The sequence below is a fragment of the Schistocerca nitens genome, chromosome 6 (genome assembly GCF_023898315.1).
Source record: "Schistocerca nitens isolate TAMUIC-IGC-003100 chromosome 6, iqSchNite1.1, whole genome shotgun sequence".
Classification (NCBI taxonomy): domain Eukaryota; kingdom Metazoa; phylum Arthropoda; class Insecta; order Orthoptera; family Acrididae; genus Schistocerca; species Schistocerca nitens.
The window spans coordinates 126,065,254-126,081,554 of record NC_064619.1 but is presented as its reverse complement, the minus strand read 5'-3'; the positions used below and the strand labels follow the sequence as shown (position 1 = coordinate 126,081,554).

The 16,301-nt window shown below is 40.7% G+C and overlaps 1 protein-coding gene across 1 annotated transcript in view; it reads right to left on the bottom strand.

Annotated features, from left to right (window-relative positions):
• Positions 1-16,301, bottom strand: part of LOC126263257 (uncharacterized) — a 197,708-nt gene that overhangs the window by 13,611 nt on the left and 167,796 nt on the right. The gene's annotated exons all lie outside the window — the stretch shown is intronic.

The window sequence follows — 16,301 nt, the reverse complement described above, 5'->3', positions numbered from 1 at the left end:
GCACAAAGCCATCCTTCAGAGCTAAACAAACACACACACTTAACTACTGCCAAATCATGCCAGCTGATAGGGTTAAAAAGTGATCTTGACTTGGAGGGGTAATGGGAAGATGATACAAGCATAGAATGGGTATAGTAAGCCTTGGCCAAGTGGTGTGTCAAGTGTGTGATTTAAACACATGCATTGAAGTAACAACTGTCTGTTTATTCAAAATTAACTCAGTACAGTTTTGGAGGACAAAGTTCTGCACATGAGTACAACTGAAATGGCCTTCTGTAATGATGCATAGCAGATGCCATTATGACGAAGCCCACGATCGTCAGTAGTGGTGATGAGCTATGGAAGCTGGGCCTTCTGGAGTGGCTGATACATGGACAGTGGCTGTGATTCTAGTGAAAGTTCACGATGACACTGTCTGAAGGGTAGCAGCCACAGAAACTGGCAATTTGGGGACTGAGTGGTAACCTAAGTACCCATCACCAGAGGAATACAGGCACGGTGTCACGCAGAGGTGAAGAGGTGATTGTGACTACAGTACTAATGTTGTGATAACAGGGAAAATGTTTTAGCATTTACTGTATTGAAGATCGTTCAAGTACTGATTTAAAGCTCTATCCTGAAAAACTATACCATCTGTAACTAAAACTGTGTTGCAGACTTTATAATTTACAACAGGTTATGAACACAGAACAATGTGAAAAGAACAAAATACAGCTTTCTTGGCATAAAAATTGATTCAATCAATGTGTGCTGGCACAAGATTGTGGAGATTATAGCATGAATATAGATAAATCTGGAGGGCCTGATGATTGGGCAAAATGGAAATGGCACGTCTATGGCGCTCTGTTCAGAGGAACTCGAAGACATTGTTATCTGATTTGCGAACCTGTTGTGTTGCCTCAGGATCCTACTACTGAACAGAAGGCAGCATATGCAGAATGGCAAAAGAATAACTTGAAAGTAGCAAGTCTAATAGCAAGTGCGCTAAGCAAACCAGTTGCTGAACTTATGTTGATGTGGAAAAATGATAAAGAAATATGGGTAAACTATGTGCCCGATTTGAATGTAGCAGCATACAACTTTTGAACTTGTTAACTGAAAACTTTTTTCGGGTCAAACACAACAAAGCCGAAGATATTAGCACACATGTGGCTAACCTGAGAAGTTATTTGCAGGTCTAAATGATGTCTTAATGAAACGCGAAGAGAACATGTCATCTAGAAGAATATTAAATGGGTGAATACCAGTGGAAAGTCAGAGTTTGGACTTACAAATTGAAAAACTTTGTACCACTGAATTGTGTGAACAAAATGCAATGGACATTACTGCATTTATCATTTCTAACAAACAGAAGAAGAAGATGTCTAAAGAGCAAATAAAACAAAAATTTCTGTGCAATAAATGTAAACAACTAAGTCACTGGGCAACAGAGTGTCCACTGGACATACTGACTACAATAGCATACTGCAAGAAGAGAAGGCGAGTGGTAACTCTGTATTTACTTCATGCGCCATGGATTCATCTAGTAGAAATTGTATTGACGTAAATAAATGGTATTGTGATAGCAGTGCTTTGAAGCATATCACTCTGACTAAACAATACTTTGTTTTGTACAGTGAATTTGATATTCCTGGATGGTTTCATTAGGAAAGCAAGTTACTAATATGCATGCTTTTGGTCAAGGAATAGTCTGCATCAAAATAAGATGAAATAATAGATGGTACAGTGCTAGAATGGAAAATGTTTTACATGTCCCCCATGAAAATGCTCATTTGTTCTCAGCCAGAGCAGCTGCATGTGACAGGAAAAGTGTTAGGACTGGGGAAAAGCCAGCAGCAACATCGTCATGACAGGCTAAGTGGAAAATGGTCTGTATGTGTTGAATAAGCATGCTGTTAGGCCAGAAAAAGGTAATCAAGTGAACTTAGTGACATCTTCTGAAACATTACAAATGTACCATGAAAGATTCAGTCACCAGAATAAACAAGAAGTCAAAAAAATCTTCAAGAAACTTAACATCAGTGTAGAAGGCTGTAAGGATGAACTTTGTGATGGTTGTCCATTAGGAAAGATGCAATGACTACCATTAAGACAATGAGCAAATCACTCCACAGTTACTGGAAAATTAATCCATGCATGTGTCAATGGACCAATGAGTACAGAGTAATTTAGAGGTGCTGGATATTATGTACGTTTTGCAGGTGATTTCAGTAAATTTCGTTGAACTTTCTTTTTGAAGCACAAAAATGAAGTGTATGAAGTGCTTAAACAATTTTTTTAATGAAGCTCCATCCAAAGGTCATGCTGTTAAACTGGGGGACTGATGACCTTCACTGTTTAGACCCCCTTAAACATCCCAACAAGCACCACCACCATGCTGTTAAACAGTTCAGATGTGAGATGGAGTAAGGAATTTAATAACAACACAGGTAAGGAATTGCTCATAGATAAGGGAAGAGACTTACTGATTCCTGCACCCTATACTCCTAAACAAAATGATTTGGCCGAACGTGAAAAGAGAACAACTGTTGAAGCTGCAAGTTCAATGCTGAATGTGAGCAAACTATCAGGACGATTGTGGCCAGAAGGTTGCAATACAGCAGTTTATATTTTAAATTGTATTGGAAGGTATCCAGTTGCAGACTAATTTCCTTATGAGGTGTGGTACAACTGACTAGTAGGTAAACTTCAACACCTCAGAATTTTTTGTACAGGTTTCTAGGTTCACGTAAACCAACATTTTCATTCAAATTTTGATGATAAAACTGTTTTGGGTCAACGTGTTGGGTATGTTAATGACAAAGATGGATTTAGAGTCTGGATGCCTTCAAAAAAGAAAGCGGTCTTGAGTCATGATGTAAAATTTGTAATTTAAGTACCATATCAAATTTGATATTCCTTGGCATTCTGCTTCCAGAGGAAGTCAAAGTGAAGAAAAATTTAATGCACTTGGTTCTGGAGGAAGTCAAGTATCAGACGACAATAATATAGAATCAACAGAATTCCAGAAAGCCAAAACACCTGAAGAAAAATTTAATGCACTTGGTTCTGGAAGAAGTCAAGTATCAGATGACAATAAAATAGAATCAACAGAATTCCAGAAAGCCAAAGCACCTTAATTTTATGGTGAAGGTAAATTGGAGAGTAGAAAACAACAAAGAAAACCAGCTTGTATAGAAAGTGGCAAGTTCTTTCTTGATGCTAACAAAAGTTAGTGTTGTGGACATAAAGATCCAAACTGTTTTACTGAAATATTGCAGTCAAATGAAAAGGAAAAACGAATGCAGGCTATTAATGAAGAAATGGAAGCACCAAAGAGAAACAAAATATGGGTATTAGTTGAACATCTCACGAATACCAAACTATTGCCATATCACTGGGTTCTACATAAAAGAGTACAACAGCTGATGGAAGCACTCATTTCAAAGCCCAATTAGTTGCTAAAGGGTATATTCAGCAAGAAGGAATTGATTATGAAGATGCATTTAGTCCTGTTGCACGTTATGACACAATTCAAGTTTTGCTAGTGGTAGTTGCTTCAATGAATACAATTTGATTTGAAGACAGCCTTTTTGAATGGAATACTTCAAGATGAAGAGTATTTGGAACAACCGAAAGGCTTCAAAAATATACACATCAAGTGTGTCTCTTGAAACGGAGACTTTATGGACTCAGACAAGCACCATGCTGCTGGAACAAACATTTTATGGGAGTCATGAATAAAGTAGGTTTTAAAAACAGTGCTGCAGATCCTTGTTTGCTTTATCGTAAATGCAACAGAAATACAGTTTATGTAGCAATTTATGTTGATAAGGGTCTAATTGTAGGCAATGAGAAAAATGAAATTACAGCTTTTCTGTACACTTTACAATGTGACTTTGATATAACAATGGTGACCTTTGACAATTTTCTCAGCATAAAAATAAAGCAAAATGAAGATTGAGTGATTACGCTAAGTCAAGAAAAATACATGAAACAAATGTTGCAAAGATTTTGAATGCCAGAATCCAACATGACTTCAACACCCCATTGGATATGAAGAAAATGATCAAAATGAATCAGTTTTGTCCTTTGTCCCCTATCGCGAGGCAACTGGATATCTTATGCATTTCTCAATAGCATCTCATCCAGATGTAACTTATGCAGTGAATAAAGTTGCTTGAGCTATATAAAAACCAACCACTGAGGACTGGAATCAAGTGAAATGCAAATTCCAGTGTCTGAAAGGCACATTTAATTATGGCACTATCTATGATAGGGAAGAAAATTTGTGAATTTGCAGTGATGCTGATTTCACTGGCAACAAGCAGACAAGATGTTGAACAATCAGCATTGTAGCAAAGTACTCTGGTGGGGTAATATCATGGACAAGTCAGCTGCAGAATGTTGTGGCTACATCTACAACTGAAGCAGAAATTATTTCAGCAAGTGAAGGAGCCAAAGAATTAATTTGGTTATTTCATTTATTAAATGAATTGGTTGAAATGCTGGGACAACCTCCAACACTTCATATTAACAACGCAAGTGCATTAAAATTAGCAAAAAACTGTGACTATCTTCATCAATCAAAACATATTCAGGTCTGACACTTTTATGCTCATGAAAGATTCCTGAATGGTGAAATTATGTAGGAACATTTGATGGAAAGACTCAGTTGGCTGATCTCCTGACAAAGCCAATTGAGCAAGTTGACTTTAATTTGCTGTGTGCAGAGATTGGTGTGCACGAAGTCAAGTAGTAACTCGTTGGTTGTTTATTTGACTGATTTTTTATTTTCCTTTTTGAAGCAGTGTTGTGACAAAAGGAAAAATGTTTTAGCATTCACTGTAAAGTATTCTTCCTTGATATTTTCCAAAATATTCTTGTTTCTATATAATGTCTTTGAAGTTCATTCAAGTTATGAAGCAAAGTGAAAAAAATATACACTCCTGGAAATTGAAATAAGAACACCGTGAATTCATTGTCCCAGGAAGGGGAAACTTTATTGACACATTCCTGGGGTCAGATACATCACATGATCACACTGACAGAACCACAGGCACATAGACACAGGCAACAGAGCATGCACAATGTCGGCACTAGTACAGTGTATATCCACATTTCGCAGCAATGCAGGCTGCTATTCTCCCATGGAGACGATCGTAGAGATGCTGGATGTAGTCCTGTGGAACGGCTTCCCATGCCATTTCCACCTGGCGCCTCAGTTGGACCAGCGTTCGTGCTGGACGTGCAGACCGCGTGAGACGACGCTTCATCCAGTCCCAAACATGCTCAATGGGGGACAGATCCGGAGATCTTGCTGGCCAGGGTAGTTGACTTACACCTTCTAGAGCACGTTGGGTGGCACGGGATACATGCGGACGTGCATTGTCCTGTTGGAACAGCAAGTTCCCTTGCCGGTCTAGGAATGGTACAACGATGGGTTCGATGACGGTTTGGATGTACCGTGCACTATTCAGTGTCCCCTCGACGATCACCAGTGGTGTACGGCCAGTGTATGAGATCGCTCCCCACACCATGATGCCGGGTGTTGGCCCTGTGTGCCTCGGTCGTATGCAGTCCTGATTGTGGCGCTCACCTGCACGGCGCCAAACACGCATACGACCATCATTGGCACCAAGGCAGAAGCGACTCTCATCGCTGAAGACGACACGTCTCCATTCGTCCCTCCATTCACGCCTGTCGCGACACCACTGGAGGCGGGCTGCACGATGTTGGGGCGTGAGCGGAAGACGGCCTAACGGTGTGCGGGACCGTAGCCCAGCTTCATGGAGACGGTTGCGAATGGTCCTCGCCGATACCCCAGGAGCAACAGTGTCCCTAATTTGCTGGGAAGTGGCGGTGCGGTCCCCTACGGCACTGCGTAGGATCCTACGGTCTTGGCGTGCATCCGTGCGTCGCTGCGGTCCGGTCCCAGGTCGACGGGCACGTGCACCTTCCGCCGACCACTGGCGACAACATTGATGTACTGTGGAGACCTCACGCCCCACGTGTTGAGCAATTCGGCGGTACGTCCACCCGGCCTCCCGCATGCCCACTATACGCCCTCGCTCAAAGTCCGTCAACTGCACATACGGTTCACGTCCACGCTGTCGCGGCATGCTACCAGTGTTAAAGACTGCGATGGAGCTCCGTATGCCACGGCAAACTGGCTGACACTGACGGCGGCGGTGCACAAATGCTGCGCAGCTAGCGCCATTCGACGGCCAACACCGCGGTTCCTGGTGTGTCCGCTGTGCCGTGCGTGTGATCATTGCTTGTACAGCCCTCTCGCAGTGTCCGGAGCAAGTATGGTGGGTCTGACACACCGGTGTCAATGTGTTCTTTTTTCCATTTCCAGGAGTGTATATATATCGTTCACAACTAAAACTGTGTTGTTCAGACTTTATAATTTATAACAACTGTGACCTGCAGGCCATGTATTGGCACAGCTTGTGCCCCCAGATACTGTGGGGCTGCAGGAGGCTTGGCACTAAATAACTCAGCTACTTTTCTGTTGACGACAACTTGCAGGGCTATAAGTTGCCCATGAACCATATCCACGAGTGTGGTGTCTGGATATGTAAGAACTCAGGCATGTACATGCTACACCCCTCACCCCTTGCATGAGATGGTGTAACTATCGCAGAGAAGTGCAGTACCCAGGGGAGGAGGCACCAGGCAGTCATGAGAGTAAACTGGAACAAGACAACAAGAAAATCAGTCAGTCTACACAACATTGGATCCCAATTAAAGTAGCATGCAGTGTCCATACAGGGGAATAACCTGGCAGTGAAGAGTCGAGGAAGGCACAACCCAGGACCAGAAGAACATACTACGGGATTGGAGTGCCAGCAGGAATGGATGGTTGGGCGCACAGCTACGGAGGAGGTGGTGGTGGATTAGGAGGTGATAACTGCTGGAAACTGTGTCGCTAGGATCAGCATCGACAGAACTGGCAATTGGTGAACCGGCCACAAGAGGCAAGAGGGTGAGCAAGTGAGCGAGCATCAACAGGGCTGGCAAATACTGGGGCGCCAGCTGCAACAGGCTACAAGAGGATTAGCCACAACAGGGCCAATGATGAAAGGATTGGTCTCTGATGGCGTCATGAGCAAGAGATGGGACAGTATCATAGGAGTGTCTGGTGTAGAGTACTGTGAACCAGTATGGAGTGCCACACAGCATGAGAATGTAGCAACAAGCATGACGAGACATGGTCAAGGTTGCCACACACAGAAACTTCTGGATGTCCTGTCTAAATGCTGCAGAAAAAACTGGGGAGACTGAGTGAGCCGAATAAAGCACTGCAGGAGGCCCTGAGGTGCCTGATCCCTGAACTGATGGGCAAGAGACAACGGGAGCTCCAGTGATTGAGAACACACTGCCAGGGAAACAGAAAAACACAAGGAATTCGCTGACCAAGAACAGTATGTAAGATAATGCACATTGAAACAATTCATGAAAGGACCATTTGATTATGCAGCAGAGAGAGTATTGTCAAGAAGCTGCATCTGCTGAGAAACACAAACATGAATTTGCAAAGGAATCCCTACCAGAATTGAGAGAGCAACTGAACACAGGTACGGAATCCAAGAACTGAACAGTCCCTGTCTGATACACAGACGACACACTCATTCTATAGGAACGCATTAATAGTCCTGGTCTGGTACATGGCTGGACACACTTGTAGGCTTCAAATGTAGACTGGCACAATGCAAAGACATGAGTGTGCTACCCCATCACTATCACTAGTATTTAAACAAGAAAGATGTGGTTGAAAAAACATACAAACAATTGAGAACAAAACGAGGATCCGGCAAAATAAATGAAGACACATCAAGAAATGCTGAAACACTTGTGAAGATGTGGCATCGCCAATCTTGTCCTGTCTGGGCACTGCCATCCACAGGAAGGAAGCCAGTCATGACTGCATTGCCCAGGCCGAATGCGACGTGCCATGGTGGCATCAGACTCAGTCTGGTGAAGGAGAGGCGGCTGGGTGATGGGTGAGACCAGGAATTGGTACAGCAGCTAGCAAACCATGAATACACACTGGAGTGAGTGAATCATTAGCAGCACTACACTGAGAATCCACATAAACTGAATCCACACGAACTACAAGTGTCACTTGTATCAAGAAAACCATTATCTTTGTCTCCAACTGTAGTATATAGGGGATGAAGAATGAGCAATCTACACGAAACCATTATCCTCATCACCAGCTACAGTATAGTAACCATGGCCAAGTGGTGTACCTAGGTAGTGATTGTTTTGCATGCATTGGAGTAACACTGTTTGTTTATTCATCATGAACGAACTCAGTACAGATTTGGTGGAAAAATGTGCATATAAGTACAACAGAAATGTCCTTGTGTAATGGCGAATAGTGGAGGCTACTATAATGAAGTCCAAAATCATCGGTAGTGGCAAAGAGCTGTGGAAGAAGGCCCTCCCGGAGAGGCTGATTGTAGGCCAGCAGCTGCAACACTGGTGATGGCATGAGATGGCACTTTATGACGGGTACCAGCTGCAGCAGGAGTTGTGCTCCAAACTGCAGGCTCAACGGCAGCTGGTGGTTGGTCTGGACCTGGAGCTAACCTGTCTATTGAAGGTCTGAGCAGCCAGTGACCTAAGTACCCATTAGCGGTGGAATAAAGGTGCAGTGTCACGTGTACTTGTGACGCAAATGGGAATAGGTGCCTGTGACTGGAGCACTGTTTACCTCAATCTGCATGCCATGTATTGGTGCAGCTTGCACCCCTAGATGCTGTGGTAGCTGCAGGAGGCTTGGTAGTAAACATCTCAGCAACTCTTCTGCTAACAACAACTTGCAGGGGCTGTACATGGCCTGTGGAGCATATCCAAGAGTGTGGTGGCCGAATACTCAAGGGCCAGCCCTGCATATTCTCCAGTAGGTAGTGAATAGGAGAGAAAGCAGAGAGATGGTGATTGGTGGGAGATAGTGTCTGGGCAGGAACATACAAATGAGTGTTTATGGAAAATGAGAGAAAAAAGAGGAGTATAGGGAAATGGTGTTAATATGCTTTACTAACAGACATACAGATACAAGTAAAGGTTTCACGGCTGAGATGCGTGGAGTGACAAGTAATAAAATATGAGGGTGAATGAGATACTAGTGTGGGGTCAGGCCAGTAAAACAGTTTGGGAACAGGAGGAAGGAGGAGGGAGGCAGAGAGAAGACCGATGGAGAAGGTCTACCAAAAATGGATGCCACAGACATTGAGGGAATAAGTGTTGAGGAGGAGAAGCCAAATGGCATAGGTAGTGAGACAGTCCCTTAAGATGTGCCATATGGTCACTGACTGGATGTCCCAGTTAACTTTTAGCCACAGGTTGGGAGTGGCCATTCAACTGGGAAAATACTTTGTTTATAGTTATACCTTTGCAGAGTGCTGTAAATGTTGCAGAAAAGTTTAGGAGGGACTCTTTTAGCTGGACATCAGGTTTGTGTGGAGTGTTAGCTGTGCATAGAATGTTAGTGTATATAGGGACAGGCTAAATGACCTCTGTTTCTCGACAAGATTGAGAGATAAGAGTTGGTCTATCAAAGCATCAGCAATACCTTCACCATACTGAAACAGTGACTGTAGAGACTGCTTGTCAGCTACAAATGAAGCAACCATGGGTGTTACACTTTGGTAGGAAATGACTGACAGCTGTTCAAAAACAACTATGTTAAACACTAAGAATCACCAGCAATACCTCCACTTCAACATCTCCCAACCAAAGAGTCCTCACATACAGCCTAGCCACCATGAATTAGATAGTTTCAGTAACAAGCAAACATCTTGCAGATGTCTTCTAAACCTAATCCTGGTATACTCTAATGACCTACCTTAACCTACACCTAGCATTCCTTACACATCTGCTTAAAAATCACAACAGGCGTGCACCCTCCACCACTCAGCACCATCCAGAATTTAGGGAAAACTATGCCACATTCTCTTTTCATGCCCTAAAAATGAGGAATGTCCTCCCCACAATCAAACTATTCAGTAGAAAAACATTATTCTGTCACTAACTCAATCTACACACTACCACTGTCAATCCTTGGGCCCCTCCTCCTCACACCTTCCAACACCATGAGTTAAATCCCTGTCGAAGACCCAGGTGTAAGATCAGTCCATGCAGCCATCCACCTCTCCTACTCCAAACAAGTCACTGACACTTCTTATTCTGTCAAAGGGCCATCCTGGAAGTAAGCACACCATACAACAATGGAAAGGAAACCTTGTTTGAAAAGAAGGCAACAGACTTCTAACTCCCATGCTGTTTCTGTCATAGAGCTGTTCCTGTAGCGAAGTTTGATGCACTGACAAACAATAAAAAATCATACACCAGACTTGAGAAAATTAGTAGTGTAGCATGCACTAGATTTTCCTTACATTTTTCAAACTATTCTGTTGCTTCTGGAGGCCAGTTGATTTTCTTTTTGTAATTTTCCTTGCATTTCATATTATTCTGTTGCTCCTGGAGTTCAGTTGATTTTCCTTTTGTCATTCACCTTACTTTCATTCAGACAGAGATTTAAAAGAGCTTGTTGTAGATGTCAATGTCTGTTAAGAAATGCTTGCAATTGATTCACAGTTTCCGAATTAGGTGTCCTGATAACAGCTGCTATTCCTCTAAGTCTGGTTTGGTGCCTTCTAGCACAGTAATGTATTGCAAAAAAACATATTTTCTAAGTACGAGACATAGCTCTTCTCAGAATTATCCTCATGCAGTACTTATCAAGAAGTGTGGCTAGAAATGATTTTCTTCCAAATTAGATGCAATCAGTATGCCATCTACATAGGCAAAACAGAAAACTAAACCTTTAAGTATTTCGTTAATAAAACTCTGAAAAGAACAGAAGTGCTAGGTGTGTTCCTTAATCCAAATGACATAAAAGTAGATCCATATCTACATCTTCATACTTACTCTGCAATCACAGTATGGCATAGTATGACATGTGATGGTTTCCTCCCCTTCAAACAGCATGGGTAGTGGGGGAAGAATGACCGCTAAAACACCTCTGTGCGTGCTGTAATAGATCTGACCTTCTCTTCATGGTCCCCATGGGAGCAATACATATGGAGCTGAAGAACATGTCTAGAGCCTTCAATTAATACTTGTTCCTGAAACACTGTAAATAGGCTGTCACAGAATAATTGTTATCTATGTTCAAGTGCCTAGCAATTCAACCTCAGAAGTTAAGTCTCATAGTGCTCAGAGCCATTTGAACCATTTGAACCTAGCAATTCAGGTTTTTCAGCATTTATGTGACAGTCTCCCATGAATCAAACAAAACTATGACAATTCATAAAGAGAAAGATACTGAAGTCACTACAGATGCTGTGATCATTTGTGCTGTCCTTCTTTGTATGCAATGACAGGAAGAAATTGCAAACCCAAAAAAATTCATGCAGAGCAATGAAATTTTGGGAATACAATTGTCTAGGTAACATATTTAAGTGGTGACAATATTTTGAAAATGACAGATTGCTACTCACCATATAGCAGAAATGCTATGGTGTAGATAGGCACAACAAAGAAACTGTCAAACAAGTAAGCTTTCAACCAAATAGGCCTTCATTGGAATTAGACACACACACACACACACACACACACACACGCAAATGCAACTTACACACGCATGACCACAGTCTCTGGCTGCCGAAGCCAGACTCAAAAACATAATTAGGTTAATTTAACAACATACTTAAGTTAATATAACAACTTTATTTTATTGTGTTTTTTTGTTTTTCTTTATTTTTTATTTTTTTAATTTTTTTTTAAATAATTTTTTGTTTTTTTCTTAATTTATATCTAAAAATTCCTCTATGGAGTAGAAGGAGTTGTCATTCAGAAATTCTTTTAATTTCTTCTTAAATACTTGTTGGTTATCTGTCAGACTTTTGATACTATTTGGTAAGTGACCAAAGACTTTAGTGCCAGTATAATTCACCCCTTTCTGTGCCAAAGTTAGATTTAATCTTGCATAGTGAAGATCATCCTTTCTCCTAGTATTGTAGTTATGCACACTGCTATTACTTTTGAATTGGGTTTGGTTGTTAATAACAAATTTCATAAGAGAGTATATATACTGAGAAGCTACTGTGAATATCCCTAGATCCTTAAATAAATGTCTGCAGGATGATCTTGGGTGGACTCCAGCTATTATTCTGATTACACGCTTTTGTGCAATAAATACTTTATTCCTCAGTGATGAATTACCCCAAAATATGATGCCATATGAAAGCAATGAGTGAAAATAGGCGTAGTAAGCTAATTTACTAAGATGTTTATCACCAAAATTTGCAATGACCCTTATTGCATAAGTAGCTGAACTCAAACGTTTCAGCAGATCATCAATGTGTTTCTTCCAATTTAATCTCTCATCAATGGACACACCTAAAAATTTGCAATATTCTACCTTAGCTATATGCTTCTGATTAAGGTCTATATTTATTAATGGCGTCATACCATTCACTGTACGGAACTGTATGTACTGTGTCTTATCAAAATTCAGTGAGAGTCCGTTTACAAGGAACCACTTAGTAATTTTCTGAAAGACAGTATTGACAATTTCATCAGTTAATTCTTGTTTGTCAGGTGTGATTACTATACTTGTATCATCAGCAAAGAGAACTAACTTTGCCTCTTCATGAATATAGAATGGCAAGTCATTAATATATAATAAGAACAACAAAGGACCCAAGACTGACCCTTGTGGAACCCCATTCTTGATAGTTCCCCAGTTTGAGGAATGTGCTGATCTTTGCATGTTATGAGAACTACTTATTTCAACTTTCTGCACTCTTCCAGTTAGGTACGAATTAAACCATTTGTGCACTGTCCCACTCATGCCACAATACTTGAGCTTGTCTAGCAGAATTTCATGATTTACACAATCAAAAGCCTTTGAGAGATCACAAAAAAATCCCAATGGGTGGTGTTCGGTTATTCAGATCATTCAAAATTTGACTGGTGAAAGCATATATGGCATTTTCTGTTGAAAAACCTTTCTGGAAACCAAACTGACATTTTGTTAGTACTTCATTTTTACAGATATGTGAAGCTACTCTTGAATACATTACTTTCTCAAAAATTTTGGATAAAGCTGTTAGAAGGGAGATTGGACGGTAATTGTTGACATCAGATCTATCCCCCTTTTTATGCAAAGGTATAACAATAGCATTTTTCAGTCTATCAGGGAAAATGCCCTGTTCCAGAGAGCTATTACACAGGTGGCTGAGAATCTTACTTATCTGTTGAGAACAAGCTTTTAGTATTTTGCTGTAAATGCCATCAATTCCATGTGAGTTCTTGCTTTTAAGCAAGTTTATTATTTTCCTAATTTCAGAGGGAGAAGTGGGTGAGATTTCAATTGTATCAAATTGCATAGGTATGGCCTCTTCCATTAACAGCCTAGCATCTTCTAATGAACACCTGGATCCTACTATATCCACAACATTTAGAAAATGATTATTAAAAATATTTTCAACTTCTAACTTTTTGTTCGTAAAGTTTTCATTCAATTTGATGGTAATACTGTCTTCCTCTGCTCTTGGTTGACCTGTTTCTCTTTTAATAATATTCCAAATTGTTTTAATTTTATTATCAGAGTTGCTGATTTCAGACATGATACACATACTCCTGGATTTTTTAATAACTTTTCTTAATATAACACAGTAGTTTTTATAATTTTTGATAGTTTCTGGGTCACTACTCTTTCTTGCTGTCAGATACATTTCCCTTTTCCGGTTACAAGATATTTTTATACCCTTAGTAAGCCATGGTTTGTTACAAGGTTTCTTACGAGTATATTTAACTATTTTCTTGGGGAAGCAGTTTTCAAATGCATTTACAAAAATGTCATGAAATAAATTATATTTTAAATTGGCATCAGGTTCACGGTACACCTCATCCCAGTCTAACTGCTGTAGGCTTTCCCTGAAATTTGCAATTGTTAAATCGTTGACTGGACGTACTACTTTGGAGGACTGTTTAGTATTGCTGAATGGAGCTATGTCATATATTGTAACTAGCTGTGCACCATGATCAGAAAGACCATTCTCAACAGGCTGAGCATTTATCTGGTTAAACTTATCTTGGTCTATAAAGAAGTTATCTATCAGTGAGCTGCTATCCTTTACCACCCGAGTAGGAAAATCAATAACGGGTGTCAAATTGAAAGAACCGAGTAATACTTCAAGGTCATTTTTCCTATTACCCTCTTTCAGAGAATCTACATTGAAGTCCCCACAAATAATAATTTGCTTCCCCCTGTCTGACAGATAGCACAACAAGGAGTCCAAATTTTTCAGAAATAGATGAAAATTTCCTGATGGGGACCTATATACAGTTACAATTATAAATGTGCCTTTATTTAATTTAAGCTCACAGGCACATGCTTCTATATGTTTCTCTACACAAAACTTTTTTGTTTCTATACTTTTTGCACAATGATAACTTTTGACATATATGGCAACTCCTCCTTTCTCCATATTTTCTCTCATTACATGTGCAGAGAGCTTATATCCACTTACATTTACCTTATCCATATCAGTAACAATGTGATGCTCAGACAGGCATAGTATATCTATTTCATTCTCAGCTTCTAAATCTTCTAAACAAACCAGAAGCTCATCTACTTTATTCTTTAAACTCCCAATATTTTGATGAAATATACTTACATTATTTTTAATTATACTTTTATGAGAACCTTTCCTTATTCTAACATTTGCAGTACTCTCCTGTCTGAGTTTCTCATTGTGCTTAGGCCTAGTTCCTATACCAGTGGTCACACGGTGTTCAGAGAGGCAGATTATGTCAACTGGGTTGGGTGACTTTAATTCATCAATGCAATTACCTAGGACTGAGATACAACTTGGTGGAGATAAAATTTCTGGTGATTGGTGAAAATTTATAATTGATAGCTGTGATTGGTGATCCAATGTGCTAGAATTGTGCTGTTTAATTTCTTTCCTAAACTGAAGATTTGTTTCAATCCTGACCTCTCGTAGAACTTGACATCTTTCTGTCTTACCTATCCTAAAAAAGGTGCTGCTCCAACACCTGTAACCACTGGTATTTTACCATTCATGGCAGTGCCTCCCGCCCTTAAATTTCCTGCTATTACCCCAGCCAGTTTCCCCTTCCCTTTCCTGTTGAGATGTAGGCCGTGCCTGGTATAGTCCCACCTACTGAGATAATCAACAGGAACCACACCAATATGAGCCCCCGCACCCGACCCAAGCAGCCGTTCCAACTCCAAATTAACTCTCCCAACAGAAGAGCTCAAATGAGGCCGGTCATGGCGTCTCAGCACAGATACAAATTCAACATTGGTGTGTCTCGATGCCGACGCAATCTTTACCAGGTCACACTCTATACTGTACCCAGGATCTCTGTCGATGCTGTTCCCTGGCCCTCCCACAATAACCACGGTGTCTTCCCTGGTAAATCCTTTACAGAGTGAACCTAAATCCTCTGTCACCTGATCCAGACTAGCACTTGGTTTGAAAAAATTTGTGACCTGGTATTCTGGTCCTAATTCCTCCTGCAGAAGTTGGCCTACACCTCTGGCATGAGAACTGCCTAACAACAAAACTTTCTTCCTTTTCGATGACTTTCCTACATTCTTTTTCAATTTCCTATTGAAAGTTTGTTGTGTCCTGTCTACACCTACCTCTGCTTGAGGCTCATCAGTTTCTAACTGAAGCAACAGGTCAAACTTATTTTTGACATTCACCACAAAACTGTCAGACTTAGTTCTAGGCCTGTTCCTTCTGCTACCTGTTGCCACTTCCCACCTCTCTTTGCCCTTCTCCCTCCTTAACCTGTCCAGATCTTCCCTAGCCTGATCTAGCTCAGCCTGAAGGGCAGCAATTTTCCCCTCCTGTTCCACTATCTTCCTATCTCTGCTGCAAATCCTACATAACCACTGATGAGCCTGATCCACTTTCCCAACACCCACGCCACTGCAATCCCCCCAGTGAAAAAAACTACTACATCCATCACACCAAACCCCAGAACTAACAATTCTACGGCAAGTCAGGCACTTCTCACTCATGTCAAAAATAATACTTTAGCTAGAATAAATCAATTAAATTACCGAAAATCAAAAAAGACGTTACAAGAATTAAGCCTATTCACAAATGTATATAAGCAAGTTTCTGATTTAAAATTCCGCTGTTTTTCTGAGATCTGTATTAAAACAATGAAGGTATACGCTATTTATTATATATTTCACTCGATTGAATGAAAAAAAGGACAATTAAACGAGGTACTTTAACTTTGATTCTCCAAAAACG